Below are 14,246 nucleotides of genomic sequence, written 5' to 3'. Positions count from 1 at the left end.
TGACATCAGAAAAGATGTTACACCTACTTGTACCAAATTCTGTGGCAAAGAATTTTTAAAATACCATGGTTTTGTAAATCATTCCTTCTTATGCTGAAACCTTTTGGATTCTCTTTTCAGAAACTGAAATTCAGTTATGAAGTTTTTCATAAACATTTTTTTTTTCTCTGAGTGGAAACTCATAATAACATTAAAAAAAAAAATAATTAAACTCCTCACCACTATGCTAAACAATCTTTGGTTTGAAACTGAAATTTAGTATCTTCCCTCAATTTTTATGTCACTTTCCAGAAGAGTATCAAAAGTTTATCACAAGTATTTTCTTATTATTTGGAAAAATAATGACAGACTCTGTCTCCATTTCACCTCATCCCTTTGAGTTAGTAGCTGCAAACAATTTACTTGGGGAAAACAAAACTCAAAGAAGTGAATGTATTTTTTTCAAGACATGATGATGCTTGAGGACTTTATCATCATATTAGTGAATTCCTCAATCTTGTTTCCATTGCTATCGGATAACTGCCTTCTTTTCTTAGAAGTCTGATGAGCAATAGGTGTCAGGTGGATGAAGACTGTAAAACAGAAGAAAAAAACAAAGTTACCTAACTTATCAGTCTCACAAAGGGAGAAGCACAAACAGAAATATTGAAGAAAGCTGAACATTTAATGTAAAAGCAATGAAAAGAGATCTCTCTCCCTGGAGACCTAAGTTTCTAAGAAAACAATCTTAAAAACTGTGTGCAAATATGGGGAGGGGAGGGAGGTTGTGTTGTTTTGCTTTTCTAGTACATCATTTTATTTTTAGAGAAGAGAAAAATAAGCCTGTAAATCACAAATGAACAAAATAACTCACACTGAGTCTTAACAGATGGGCAAATCTTCCAATCCTTCATAGATCCTGTGGAACTGTTGATAAGGCCTGACAGCCCCATCAGCACTGGATTCACTTATCTCTCAGTAGCTGCAGGAGAAGATTTTATTTGAAGTGCTCCCCTTTCTTCAGTACTCTTAATTTTGTAGCAAAAAAATATATTCCTTTCCTGGATGATCTAATTCAGTAACATCCTCTAAACAAAGTATTGAAAATATTTTGGGGCCTCAATTAGTGTCAGCTTGGCCAGTACTCCATACAGTGAGCTTGGAACACACCCTCAGAAATGGGATTGGGATGTCTTCCTTCCAGAGCATGTAATATTCTGTTTAGCTGCCTTCACTTACTAACTCGTTAGAGAGAATCCTGTAGATGGGAAAACAGTAATTCAGAGCATTCTGTGCTTACAGCCTCTCAGAAGCAGCAAAAAAATAGTGTGGACCTAGCCAGTTTGGTGCTGAACAAAGCGAGATGTTGTGGCTAAACTTTGTATGAAAAAAGATGAGTAGCTCAGCAGCAGCACTTTCATGCAGATGATATTTCATAATTTCTATGTCAGTGATAACTAGAAATATTGCTTGGAATAAAAGCATTGAACCATAAACCAAGTTGCTTACTAATAACTTCATTACTTAGTAATAACTTCAAGTAATTCAATTATCTTTCAAGGATGAAGTTCTTATATTTTAAATCAATTAAACTTGATTTGTAGTACAATTTTGTAATCTCCAACCAATTAAAGATAAAGCAGCTGCTTAAATGATGACTTATGTATAGATTTATAAAACTACAATACAAAATAAAAAGAAAATGAGAGGAAGAAAATCTGTTCATATCAAAAGCAGCTGAAATGTCTCTGACTGTCACCATATCTAGTTCAGCTGGATAGTTTAAAAAATGTGTCTTGTGATATTACAAGATGCTCAGTTTTGTTTTCCAGTCTGAGGAACCAGGATATGTTGACTCCTAAAACAGTCCAATAGTATATTGTTTTGTATATTTGTTTGTTTTCCCACAAAGGGAGAAAATACAATCCCTAATATTGTATCTGATACAAAATTCTGCCTCTTATTGAAGTCAAATAAACTAAAGTATTTTGAAAATCTTTAGTTCTTTAGAATAAGTCTGGAAATATATGTTGCACAATTTTGTTTGCTCCAACTTTTATTCATTGTATTAACTCAAGAAGTTTTATTTTCTAGATTTAAAATTAAAAAAAGGACATATGGATGTATTTAATTTATATCCCCATAAACAAGCATAATAGAAAGAGAACAAATTTCATTTTCTCCTAGAGATAGTCTCCTGACTTGTTTGATGATTAAAATTACTGAACAGGACCAATTCATTTAAGTATGACCTGCAAAAATATAAGGCCAGGAACAAATAAATTTAAACTCATTACATTTCATGTATATGCTTTAGAACATAATATCAATGACCAATGAACTATTACTGTTATAATTATTTGGAAAATGATCAATATTGAAGGAAAAAAAAAGTGTCAAGAATTTGTATAAATAACCTCGCTTTTGATTTACAGGATTTTTGACAAAGGTAAAAATTATTTTTATAGCACTGCCCTTCCTGTTTTACAAACAGTTTTTTTGCTGTTTCCAAATGCACAATTTTAAACTCTGGAGCAGTTGTTAATTTGTACTCAGATCAGCTTGTTATTGTAGATCACTACATTTGGATCCAAATTCCTAAAACTTTTTTCTATACTTTTAAAAAAATATTATCCTCTGTGTTGCCTTTGATCCATTTTACCCCTTTCTAACATTAAAGTAAAATGTACTATTATAGCAGCTTTTTAACGGTTTGAGATCTCCATATAAGCAAAAGGCCCAGAACAAATACCATGTGCCTTCAAACATGGTTCTTTGTTACTATTTCATGCTGCATTTTTCATAAACATAGAGACTCAGAATACCTTTTAAAGACTTTTGTTTGACATTTTGATATTTTAGGAATAATTTTACCTTGATTTATAGCCCTTCTCAACACCAGCTTTCTGGTTAATGCATCAGTTAGAGGACAGAAGAACTACAGTTTCCAGAATGATCTTTTGCTTGTTTATCCAACAATGGATGCAGCTGTTATACAAAAGATGAGCTTATCTCCAACCATATTCTGCTTTATAAATACTGCAACCTATGACATAGCAAGGCAGACTATGGAAAGTTATACTGTAGTTATAAACAGTTGTTTCCTGAAATATACATTTCTATGTTCAGTGGCAGCCAGAAAAGCCAATGAGATACAGAGTGAACAAGAAAGACATCAGGATGAAGAGAAAGAACATTATTTCCTACCAAATAAAATACCATCCTGAGAATAATCCTGAGAACTGTGTTTACTTTCGCTCTCCTAATTTCAAGAACTTTGAGCTGTGTGTAGAAGAGGTACAGAATAGGACAGCCATACACTGACGATAAGGATATTGTAACTGACTTAACAGTAGGGCTTAACAGAGCTGGAGTTCTTGGAATAGAGCAGGCTGAGGAGAAATATGGCTAAGATTTAGAAAATCATGAAAGGAGTAAATAAGTTGAGTTTTATCTATTAGTCACTAAAAGTTAATTTGTGAAGTTTGAAGGGCATCAGTTTCAAGTACATAAAATATATAATTTTTTAAAACAAATGTTAGGAAACATCTGAAACACAATGAACAAAGAAGTGTGAATGTAGAAAATGTCCATGAAACAAACATATCTGAAAAACCTATTAAACATCTTCCAGGAGGACAGCTCCAAAACCACATTTCAAGCATATTTTATTATGCTTAATGTGGCAAGATTTTTGTAGCAGTAGAGCTGCAAAGATGGTGGCTGTGGAAGGAGATCAGGGGCTGCCCTTATGTGTAAGAAAGACAGCCCCAGGTGGCTCCAAGACAAGTATGCCACTGGCCAAAGGTGAGCCAATCATCAACTTTGGTGGTGTCTCTATGATAACATACTTGAGAAAGAGAAAAAAATACTAGGCTGGAGCTGTATAAGAGAGGAGTGAGAAAAATGTGAGAGGAAAAGCCCTGCAGACACCAAGGTCAGTTAAGAAGAAGGGGAGGAGGTGCTCCAGCCACCTGCAGCCCATGGAGAAGACTGTGGTGAAGAGGTTGTCCCACTGCAGTCTGTGGGAAGAACCACACCAAAGCAGATACCCACCCTGCAAGCCACCCGTGTTGTGGTGGATGTGCCCTGAGGGATGCTGCATTCCCTAGACACCCTGTGCAGGAACATGCTTTCTGGCAGAGTCTGTAACCTGTGGGAGTGGTTCTTCAAGGAAGGATTTCCCATGGGACACACTTGTTCTTGTAACAGAGGAACAGCATGAAGAGAGAGGAGCAGCCGAGACAAAGCACTGTGAATTAGCCACAACCCCATCCCCATCCCACTGCACCACTCAAAGGTAGTGAATAGGTGGAAGAGTCAGGAACGACGCTGATCCTTGGAAAAAAGGAGGGGTGGGGAAGAAGTGGTTTCATTATTATTCTTGTTTCCCATTATAATAGTGTCTTTTTAATTGGCAATAAATTTAATTGATTTTCCCCAAGTAAATTCATTATTTTCTGTGTCCGTGATTTGTGAGTGATCTCCCTGTCTTTATCTTGACCTGTGAGCTCTTTCTCATTATTTTTCTCTACCTTTGCTGCTGAGCAGAGAGAGGGAGAGCAGCAGATGGATTTCTGGAAGCCAGCCAAGGTCAACTTATGACAAGGACTATGCAAGGATATACTTTGTAAAGCCCTTATTACAAGAATTCTGGATAGTGGAGAAATAAAAAGGGGATCGAGCAAGTCATTATCTTGGATCATGCTCTTTTCCTTAACAGCAACCCCTCTTGCCACTGTCTGAGACAGCATATTTAGCTAGATAAATTGCCCCAGACTGTCTGACCCAGTAGGATATTTCATATGTTCTGATGTTACTCTGTCGTAATGGTAGGAGCACCAGAACACTAGACTTTTACGTTTTGTTTTCTTTTTTTATATTTTAAACACTGGACTTACTTAAGATTTTGGTATTTTGTTTTCTTAAAAAAATTACTAGTTAAGAAATTAAGTTGACTTGTACATGTGTGGCATGTCAGAAAGAAAAATACTGACAAAGATTAGATATTGACATAGATAAAAAAAGCCACACATAGTCAGAACTTATTCTTCTGGCAGTGTTTTCAGTATGATAGATATAAAAGCATGGAAACCTGTGCAGTTTATTAACAATTCATAGCATCAGATGTCAGGAGGTACAATCAGTCATTATTTCAGTCATTATCTTACCTGAACAAAGTGGCAAAACCCTTTATTCTGCTTGACTTGGAATTAAATGAGGTAAGACTCATAGGGAGAGGTAATATATTTTGTTTGACTGGGATAACTGAGAAAAATGGTTAAACTTTTGTACACCAAAGGATTTCTATGGCTTTACAAGAGCATTTAAGTGGATTGCATTGTCTCCTCTTTTCTTATGATCCCCTTATTCACCACATGAGCTGATGTTAAGAGATACGATCTCAGGAACCACAGCTCCATTTCTCCATTTATAAAAAGGACACATTTATTTCTAGTGTCACAGTAGTATTCCAACATTTTCTATGCTATAGAAAATTGATGACCAGAACAAAAGGAAAATTAACCCATTCTTTTCAGTTTCTTCCTCCTTAATGGCAGAGAAGGATGCCAGAGAATTACTGCTATGAATAATTTATATATTTTTTTTAATATCTGGACAATAGTTCAGACTGCTCACAAACCATGATAAAGCTGAAACTTGGATTTGACACCATAATGACAGAATTTGGAAATCTCCTTCATGTTCTTTAATAATAATATCACAGAGCAAGGAAGAAAGTATAATCCATCACAAATTTTAAACCAGAAGAAAATATCACACAATTTAAAAAAAAAAAAAAAAAAAAACCAACAGTAAAAACCAGTAGATCTCAAATCTGATACCAGGGTGCTCTTGCCTTATCTGTTCAGATCCACCAGTTACCACCACCAGCAGTTCATTGGCTGCACAATGCATTTGTAAATACAGATACATGACAAAGAGAAGCAAGTACTGACTGCTTTTCTATGCTGATTTTCTTTCACAGTGTAAAATCATAGTGAGTTCATTCTACTCTAAATGAAAATAAAATTGAGCACTTGCTCATCCAGGTTTAGTTTATTAGCAAAACCAGCAAAACACAAACAAACAAACTGCATGCTGAAGTAGTAAAATACAGCTGAAGTTTTGAAATGTTTGCTGCTTAAACTTCATGTAGAATCAAAACAATATCTCTTGTACATCAGCTTCAGGTTATAAACCACATTGTTATTCTTGTAGGTGGTGGGAAGTGCCTAGTAATTTTCCTAGAACAAAAAGAAAAAAGATGGCAACAGCCCCCCCCAAAAAACCTCTCTATAGCCCTACCCTCTTCCTTCTCCCTAAGTGCCCAAATAGTCAACAAATTAATACAAATTCTATGGATGTCACAAGAAAACCTGTAAAACAATGGGTCCTCCTTTATAGGATAACACAGTACTTGCAGATCAGGTTTAGTTGATTTATCACTGTTTATGCAAAGAAAAGAAAAGTAAGTCAGATTGATGTACGTGAGAAAGAAGAGTGGTGGCAGCCTTGATAAGGGTGGGTAGGAAACTGAGCATTATAGTCCTGTAATACGAGTTTGAGTTCTGTCCCTGTGTCAGGTATGACAATGGAAGTGTGGCCTCATCTCATCTCAGATTGTTTCAGGTCTCCTAAGGCTGCTCTTGGGAAGAACCATACAACTTTGTACTATATCTTTCTTCCCTCTGTGTGATACTTTCAGGTGAATTAATTTAATCTAGCTCATAGAACTGATAATCCAGTGAAAGCTAGAGCTCTGCAGGACTCACAGTGGGAGCGGAATGAAAAATGGCAGTGTACAGAGGGAGCAAATTTCTTTTCAGTCTCAATTAAAATAAAATATATATGCATATAAGAGAATACAGATCCTGATATATTGTATTAAAATGAGATTGAGGCTGTCATCTGTGCATCACTTAACCTTTAAGGCATACCAACTTTATGTACTATAAAATAAAAAAATTCTATATTAAATACACAGATTTAAACAAAAGTATAGAAGAATGCTGAATTCCTCTTTTCCTCCCCCCTTTATTTATCTTTGTTTTGTAGATTTTAGTGTGGTTTTATGATCCCACAGCACAGAGAAAAGAAAAAAAAAAGTGTCTCCTGCATAGTGCAATTTGCATAGTACATAATATAATGGATTATTTTTAAACCATAAAGTTTCTCAGGAGGGCTTTGCTTGAGAGCTTTACAGCATTTCCAGAAAACTGAAAATAATGTAAAACAATTTATATTAAAATCAGTAAAAGATGAAGAATGTTTTTAGGTTTGGTTAAGATATGCACAGAAAAATGGGTATGTTTTTGAAATGTATCTAAATATAATAATGTCTTAATTAATGAAACAAACTGCAAATTAAATTAAAATAAAACCAAAACAAAATAAAACAAAACATCCCTCATGAAACTTATATTTCCAACAGTAGTTTCAGCACACTTGGAAGTCTGGTAGTACTTTCTTTCCCTATCATATGTCATTGTTTCTGTTCTGAATCATGAACAAATCCATACACTGCAGATAAATACACATTCTCAGGAGGAGGGAGTGGGAAAGCAGAGGAGGAAGTAACATTTAAAAAACCTCACACATTAGCAATATTTACTGAGCTAGTCAAATTTCACCTTAAGTACTGAAAGATCCTTTTAAAATATCTGAATTGCCAGACTAATTTAAAGAGTAAGTAGAGCACAAAGAGGCAAATACATACTAAACACTCTTAAAGAATTATTCTCTTGGACGTAAAAAATAGTCCCAGGTGCAAAAGAAATCCCAGAGCAACCTTGAAGTGGTGAAATCTGGTATCTATGGCCATGAGAAAGTACACATAATATGGTTTTTGCTTTGTCCACGCTCTTCTCTTTTCACTCTCTATTTCCCATGCAGAAAAAAAACCACTTTTCAATGGCTGCAGTTTTGATAAAAATTCCTTTTAACCAGAGTGTAATTAATAGATTTTTGCCAATAAATAGCAGCATTTGAACTGTTTGGGAGATTGCTTTCTTAATAATTTTTCACTTTCAGCTACACTTACTAGGGTCTAAAGCAGATTCAAGTGCAAATTTTTTGTATAGCATGGACATGGTTAATATGCTTTGAGGGTAACAGAATATCTACAAGACAGTCTGTGTGACCAGACCTGTGACTAGGAAACACTGTGTAGCCCAGGAAGAGAGTAAAGTGTTCTTTCCTGAGGAAGAAGTAGTGACAACCTGTGAAGAACTGATTGCAAACCCCATTCCCTGTTCCACTGGAGGGAAAGGAGATACAGAAAGTCAAGAGTAAAACTGAGCCCAGGAAGAAGGGAAAGGTGGGGTGCTCTTAAGAGTTGGTTTTATTCCTTATTATCCTATAGTTATTTGATTGGGAGTGAATTTATTTCCCCAAGTCAATTCTGTTTCACCCATGACTGTAATTGGGAGTGATCTCTCCTTGTCCTTCCCTCCCTCCCTCTCTTTCTCCCTTCCTTCCTTCCTGCAATGTTCTGACATAACTATACTTTGATGAAAAAATAAATAAGTAATGAATAGAAACAGGAGCTCAAGATGAACCAAAAATGTTAACTGGAGAAATGATACTGGAGAAATTATATGTTCTTCTGCTTGGGTATTATAAGATGACCAGGAAAAAGGTTTATAGTAATTTTATTTTTACTTTTTTACTTGAAAAGAAATCAACTTGTCTGCATAATTGACTTAATAGAATATAAATCTTGTAAAGAAAGAGAAAGTGAAATAATCTTGTGCATATAATTAGGTTGTGTTATATTCTGACTAAATTTTCCTACACTTTGTCATCACAACCAATCATATTGAAAAACCTAATATTTGGTCTTCAAGGTAATGTTATAGAAACAGTATTGGAGATAAATTATTCACAAATAGTGAAACATTTTTTATTTTTACCATGTCTATATAACAGAGAAAAAATCCTATGTCTTGCTGATTTCTTTTAAATTTGGAAATTGTATTTTTATATTTCCTATGTAATTTAAAATGCACAACATTTATGGTCCAGAGAAATTAGGGAACTAAAAGTCTTAAAAGTTCAGATTTAGTAACGAAATTTCATTGAGCTAACAGAGATGGTGATATTTATCTAATTAGATGCAGATATTTGCACTTAACAGTTCAAGTCAATCTCCTTTAAATGACAATGGAGAGAAATAATTTTTAGGATGCAATTCATGTAAGTCTTACATCCATATTTTATTAACTTAATGTATTAATTAAAATTTGCTCTCCTCCACTCTTTGTAAAGAGACTAGAATACCTATTTCAGCCATAAACATCTGCACAGGAGACCTTTAAGAAGGATGATTGCCCTAAGAGAATCCTCCCTAGACTGATTAGTTATGAAGTCATTACTTCTAGCGTATCTAGTGTATGCCAATTAAATCTATACTTTCAAAGATTTGTGATAAACTCAAATGATCTATTGAATGTTCAGATTTATTCTGAATGGCACTGCATTAATAAAAAGAGAACTGTGCTGTATCAGTAAACTTAAGTATAGGTCTACAATCAGATCACTAATATATTTTGTCTTCTTATTTTTATGCAAAAAATAAGAAATCATAAAACTGAACAGATTTTCATTCAGCTGAGAAGTATAACAGATACTGGAAGCTGAATGTCTTATCATAAATGTAGGGAATGCTTTTCCAGGAAAATATGTTTAGCATTCTTCTTTGAAATGTCATCAGCTCACTGATTTAACTTACTCCTTATATTCGTTGATGTATTATTTTTCTACCTCTTCTCCTCTAAACAAACTTGTAAATTGCTATGTTTTCAGTTTCATAATAATGTATTTTTCTGTGCAAAGGTCTGTCTTCATCTGGAATGATTTGTTTTCTCAGGAATTCATATATTCCTTCAAAAATTCATCCCAAAAGATAAGACTTAAGATTAATTAAAATTCATCACCTCAGCTTTTTCCATCAACAAATTGCTTATGTAGTAATTCATACTCATTTCTGAAACAAGTCAGATCCCTGGCTGATATAATTTAGAGTTACACTTTGGGGTACATTGATCAACACCATTTGAAGATTTAGTTAATTATTTTTAATGGATGAATGATGAAGGTATACTTCCAGATCCTGAGGGCTTCTAAATGTCAAAGGGGGTGCACAAGACTTGTATTTTCTGTAGAACTATCTATTGAGAGGGTACTCCAATATCATCAGCATCAGTCTTTTTATACAAGATGTAAGAAGATTCAATGTAAACAAACTGTAAATAAAATAAATTTCTTAACAAAGTGAAAGTTCTTTCTCTAGTTTTCCCCTGTCAGCACTTTCAGAATACAACATAAATGAATTAATATTAACAGGTGCTTTTGGAAGATGATTCTGTATGTATGAGTTTTGTATTGATTGCTTCTAATAATATTTATTTGACTGGTCTTTAGATAACTGGGTTTTTTATTTCTTGTAATAATATAATGGATACACAACATAAACATGAGTTAAGCTACTAAGGAATAAGTTTTTACAAGAGCTACGCACAAAGGCATGGAATCTTTTTGTTAAAATCTGAAAAAAACTAGAAACTTTGATGTCCTCTGTATCATGTTTATCATGCAGTTATGTTCTGGTAGAGGTTCAATATCCATGAAATTCTGTACTGTGAGAACAACTCTGCTTCATTAAAGTTTCTTAAGCATCATATACTTTTTTAAACATTCATGAATAAGTGAACTCTAGGGCTGCTAAGTTGAAATTGTGCTAAATAGCACTTTCTTCTCTGCAGTTTTCTTTGCAAAGTACAAAATCCTCACATGGGTTATGTTAGTCTTTAGGGAAAAGGCAGAACTGACAGCACAGCAGGCTGTGCTGATGACCTAATTCAACATCGCTTTCAAGGAATTACTTTTTCAGTACCATTGTTAGAGGATTTCTATAAAAGTGGTATTCCTTCCAGAATTATCTTTTGAACAAAATACGAACCAGTGGCCTCTCTGGTGCTAATATGCATAACACACTGAATTATCTCTGTGAAGATAATTCTCAGCCATGCATTATATTAAATTTCAATGTGTTCATTCATACTGAATCATCTTCTGAATCTTTTTTCTACCTGCAATAACCCAGGAACTTTCATGTGTTTCTGTAACCAACCCTAGGTGACAATAATAGATCTTGAAGAAATAATAACATATACATGGCAGCAGAAATTAAGATATATTTCTTTTTCACTGTGATAATACCACTGAAGAATAGCTGGCTTTTACGCAAAAATATTAAGTTACTTAAGAAGTCTTTTTGCTTTCTTCAGTTAATCCCTACCTTTTTTTATAATTAAAGCAACAGGTAATGTTGTACAAACACTTTTGTTATAGTGCAGTTTTTGGCTGATCATTAGGGATTATGGAAAGAACAGTGGGAAAAAAAGAAGTTACAAAAAAAGATTACATCCAAATTATTCTATTCTTTGTAGTCTCCATATAAGCAAATACTGAATACTGTCATAAAGAACTAGAAGTTCTAGGCTAGTGCTAGGTAAAGTGAATATTTAAATACAGAGAGAAAGTATAGGAATGAACTGATATTCAGGTCTTCAACAATGGACAAGAGGACTAGAAATGAAGTGTTTTGTGTTCTGACCTTTACATAATTAAAATGGCTCTTAACGCTAAGTACAGATATATTCCTTTCTGCTTTGTTATTGACTATGCAATAAATAACTTTTCAAACCTACTCCCTCTTATAAAAATTGTAGAAATATTAATATTTTTTCTTACTAAGCATCTAGAGTTAAAAGGGTTTCTACATTTTTTGCCAATAATGTGCAGCATATTTCTAATTTGATTTCCAAGTGTGAACCAATGAAAAAAACCAGCAAAAACATAAAAAAATATTGGGGTGAAACATAAAACCAATACCAAAACAGGTAACAAATATTCAAAAGTTTGAATAATGATGATATAAGGATTAGAAAAGAGAGGTTGCATACGAATTAGAAAATTTTGCAACTGTTTATAGGAGTTGCATTTTCTATTGTATTACTCTTACTTAGAAAGATTCAAAATGGAAGTCCACTTAACAGAAGCAACCAGAGAAAATGTTCTGGAATAGTGGAATGCATCCTGCAGTTCAATGTCCTTACATTTCAGAGGAATTTAAGTGAACATATGAATCGTCTGCTGTGAGGTACATTAGCAATTCTGTGTGCCTATAGCATGCTCCAAGCATAATTTTCAGCCTTCATTGTGGATCTTGTGAATCTTTTCCTACAATTCTTGAGCTAGTTCTGCACCAGAATTCATTCAATTCATGCCACAGTCAGAAGTTTCCTGCATATCCATTTCAGTGTAAGTGAAAGAAGTAACATTTCTTTTGAGGCACGTTAATTGAGACATCAGATGGAAGGCAAGGTAAGGTTTTTATTTTTATATGAATAACCTAATGCTTCATGTGCTTTTATCTACTTATTTACCATAAAAGATTCCAGTGATAAATTTTACTGAAATATTTTTTCGCATAGCAGGTATTGTTAGCTAAGGTTATAAAGGTCCATTTCATGAAGTTTAAACTGTGGCACTTAAACTTAATTTTTAAGATGAAGAATTAATGTAAAATTTTAAAAAACCTTATACTGGAAATCAGCTGTCAGGTTTCAAGTCTTTTACAAAGTTTTATTTAACTTTGCCTTTTTAGTGTAATGCAGCTTGAGATGGTAATCCTATACACTACCTTTCCTTTTGGATACAGCTACTTTCTAAACTGGAAATTACAAACCACACTGGCAGCTTAGTTGGATCTGATAATCTTCTACATTATTGGAGAGGATAAAGAAAGTAGGTCACCTGTAATAGTTTACAGTAACAAAGCACAAGAAATAAAGCCTTGATTGTCCGAGTGTCTCGGCAGGAACACTTCATCCTGTTATCTTGCAGTAGGGCCAGGTTTGAGTGTTCCCTCTATTGGCTGACAAACAGAACTACCTTATCATCAAGCTCAGCTGTCAGCAACTCTGCTCACTTTAAAGGAGGAGAGTAAGATGGTAATAATAGTAATGGTAATGGTAGGAAAGTAGAAAAGAAAAATATGATCTTCTAAATCAGAAAAACAAATTTTCTTCTATATTTCAGACGACAAAGAAAAACCTTAATACTTCTGAAATTTGTCATATTACCACATTTATTGAAATAATTAAAACAATTTTGAAAAAAATTATATTTTATTATTCAAAACATCTTCAAATATATCTTCAAATTCATGGTGTACAATGATGTCACATTTTAAATGTATTATACAGTTAAACATTGAAGAGATTTCTTTTCTAGAATAGATTGCAACGTGGAAGAAAGTTGAGCAATGGAAATGTAACACCATGTTCCATTATCAATTTGGCCTGTAATACATGAGAAACTAGTAGCAATGTAGCTGACAAACACAATTTGTTTTACAAACAGAAGCTTAGTGAAAATTTAGCATGCCATTTAGCCTTCCCAAAAGAAGATGTGTTGTAAGACTTCACTGGTCTGTGTCAGTGTCCTGAAGACTTCTCCCTGGAGGGGAGAATTATTTTCCAGAGTCCCAAAGTGTACAGCAGGTTGATAAACAGAGAGGTCAGATCGTAGTTGTATTTTTCTTTCTTCATTTTTCTTGCATTTGAGTTGGAAGAACAGTATGATAAGGACTTATATGAGAATTTGAGATTTAATTCAGCTCTCTAAACATAAGCATCTGTAAACATTTTATACAGCCTTGGGTATTCTATATGACTCATGGTTTCTTGTCCTTAAATGGGGGAGATCCCTTCAAATCATAGAATCATAGAACCATTAAGATTGGAAAAACCCTCCAAGATCACTGTCCAACTCTTGACCAAACACCACCATTCCACCTTGATACTGTAACACTAATTATCACTTTTCCAGGGATGGTGACTCCACCACTTCCCTGGGCAGCCCATTTCAATGCTTAACCACATTGTCAGTGAAGAAATTCTTTGTAGTGTCCAACTTCCCCTGATACATCTTGAAGCCATTTCCTCTTGTCCTGTTGGTAGCTGCCTGGGAGAAGAGGCCAAAAGAATTTGAATATCTTTTGTTCATATCACACGACTTTAAGACTCCCATTTTTCCTCACATTCTCATTCTCCTGTATCTACCTCTTTCTGAAAGGTTTACAGAACACCAGTGATTTATAGATGACTGAGTACTTACTGAACTTTTTGCATGATTTCTGCCTTAGAATCTAGTCTTATGATACTTTGAAAGGAAACAAAATTAATGTGTGTATTCAT

The sequence above is a fragment of the Cyanistes caeruleus genome, chromosome 3, assembly GCF_971803275.1.
Source record: "Cyanistes caeruleus chromosome 3, bCyaCae1.hap1.1, whole genome shotgun sequence".
Lineage (NCBI taxonomy): Eukaryota > Metazoa > Chordata > Aves > Passeriformes > Paridae > Cyanistes > Cyanistes caeruleus.
The sequence above is the reverse complement of the archived record's forward strand: the minus strand, read 5'-3'. Positions refer to the sequence as shown.